This window comes from Chrysochloris asiatica, unplaced genomic scaffold, assembly GCF_000296735.1.
Source record: "Chrysochloris asiatica unplaced genomic scaffold, ChrAsi1.0 scaffold00023, whole genome shotgun sequence".
NCBI lineage: Eukaryota > Metazoa > Chordata > Mammalia > Afrosoricida > Chrysochloridae > Chrysochloris > Chrysochloris asiatica.
The window spans coordinates 5,539,934-5,542,384 of NW_006408541.1; the positions used below are offsets into that span (position 1 = coordinate 5,539,934).

At 41.5% G+C, this 2,451-nt stretch overlaps 1 pseudogene; it reads left to right on the top strand.

The window, feature by feature from the left end:
• Positions 1-1,186: 1,186 nt before the first annotated feature.
• LOC102838903 lies at positions 1,187-1,751 on the top strand (annotated as a pseudogene).
• The last annotated feature ends 700 nt before the right edge of the window (positions 1,752-2,451 follow it).

Sequence of the window (2,451 nt, forward strand, 5' to 3'; positions counted from 1 at the left end):
AGCTTGAGTTTTATATGGAAATCATGGCTCTTATATTTGGCCACAATTACAGAGAAGGCTCCTTGTCTAAACTGTTTAAAAAATATAATGTGATTCCAATAAACATAACAAACACACCACTTAGCAATTTCTGTATGTGTGATTCAGTAACACTGACTACATTCTTTGAGTAATGCAACTGTTCTCAAGTATCCTTTTGAAATCATTCCACCACCATTGTCCTTGTGCGAACTGAAGAGAATCCTTGTCTTTGATTTCCTTGGACGACTAAAGCACAGGGATGGATACTTTATTTTATATGCCCATTGAGTAATGACGACTCTTTTAACATTAGACTTTGTTCTCATTGGAAAGGACGACATTCATTCAAATGCATGAGACCATATCGTGGATAATATTTCAATGTACATATTAAAAACAATTCACAGCTACTAACTCTTTGCATTGAAGTGAAGACACATGGAAGGTGTCTCTACCATGACTACTTAATATTTGCGTGTGTGCTTGACAATGATAATTAAAATACAGTTGGTGCTTTCGTAGTTGACCAAACCCAAACCTGTTGCTGTTTGGTTGATTTGCAACCCTATGTTGTTAAGTCAAGTTGGTTCTGACCCATAGTGACCCTGTATAGGGTTTCCAAAAAGTGACTGGTGGTTTTGAACCTCTGACCTTGCTGTTCAAACTGACATTGTGGTCCAATGCTTAGCTTAGAGTGCCATACCAGGACTCCAGTGACCCTGGAGGGCAGAATAAAACTGTATCATAGTGGACAAGGCTGTAATCTTTATGGAAACAGGGCTACTGACTCATGAATGTCCAGGCTTTGCCTGGTCTGTAGGCTGGCAGGTTTGAACTGCTGACTTTCTGGTTAGCAGCTGAGCATTTAACTACGGCACTACCAGGGCTTCTGCTTTTTTAGTTGAGGGGAACGTCTGAGATTGAATGGAGGTCATTCTCCCAATTTCACCCCCTGATACGGTGGACACCATGCTCACGATCCTTGTTGTTAACTTTGTGATCACACACGCATAATGCCGCTGATAAAACAAGCTGCCCAGGGAAGTGCTGCTCCCTGATGGGGGCTGTTCATGGCGGTTCCGGGGTCTCCAGCATTTTTCCCGCTTGTGGTCCTGAATCCGGCCGACTTGGAGACAGCAGAGCTTGAGGTCCTTGCTGGTGTGAAATGACTGAATACGAACTGGTGGTGGTTGGAGCAGGTGGTATTGGGAAAAGTGCACTGACAATCCAGCTAATTCAGAACCACTTCATAGATGAATATGATACCACCATAGAGGAGTCATATCAAAAACAGGTGGTGATAGATGGTGAAACCTGTCTGTTGGACATGCTGGATACAGCTGGACAAGAGGAATACAGTGTCATGAGAGACCAATACATGAGGACAAGTGAAGTCTTCCTCTGTGTGTTTACCATCAATAATAGCAAATCATTTGCAGATATTAACCTTTACAGGGAACACATTAAATGAGTAAAAGACTCAGATGATGTACCTAAAGTGCTGGTAGGAAACAAATGTGATTACCAACAAGGACAGTTGACACAAAACATGTATGAACTGGGCAAGAGTTCTGGGATTCCATTCACTGAAACCTCAGTGAAGACCAGACAGGGCATTGAAGATGCCTTTTACACACTGGTAAGAGAATATGTCAGTACCAAATGAAAAAACTCAACCGCAGTGATGATGAAACTCAGGTTGTATGGGGCTGCCATGTGTGGTGATGTAACAAGGTATTGATAAAGTTCTATCATCAGAAAAGAGCCACTTTTAAGCTGCACTGACATCTGGTCCTGACTTCCCTGGAGGAGAACTATTTCTATTGCTATCTTTAGTCTCATGGAAAAGCTCCCGTACTTCCCAATTCTCAGTGTATCAGTTAAACATTCTCAATTTGAGAAGTTCTCAGATGTTTGTCTGGCCAGAGAAATGCACCTCTTATTACTGCCGAGTGTTTTTTCTCCCCGAGTTCTCTCCCCTCACACACATACACCTCTGTCATCCCAGGTTTTTCATCTGAAAAGAAAATCATGCTCTGAAACAGGGAACCAAAGTAGACATGAAATTCTGTTGGAAACAGTGTCTTGAGCTCTAAAGTAGCAACTGCTGGTGATTTAAAAAAAAAAAAAAACTGTTGAACTTGGAATTCTGTTGGTTTTTGGTGAAATGTCATAAATTACTATTTGCAGGGGGAAAAAACACACAAAAAACAAGCTGCCCATTGAAAGCTTTCAAAATGAAGTTGGTTTAAAATAGGATGTGACAGATTCCTTCCTGTCTCTGGTAGGGCTTCTACTATCATGCCTGATACCTCAGGGCACGCCAGACAAATGCCGTTCTATAACAAGGGCAGGGGGAGGGGGGGACTTTTTTCACAACTTTTATTCTTTTCCCAATATTTTTCAGTAAAATAATGAGATTGGATGTAG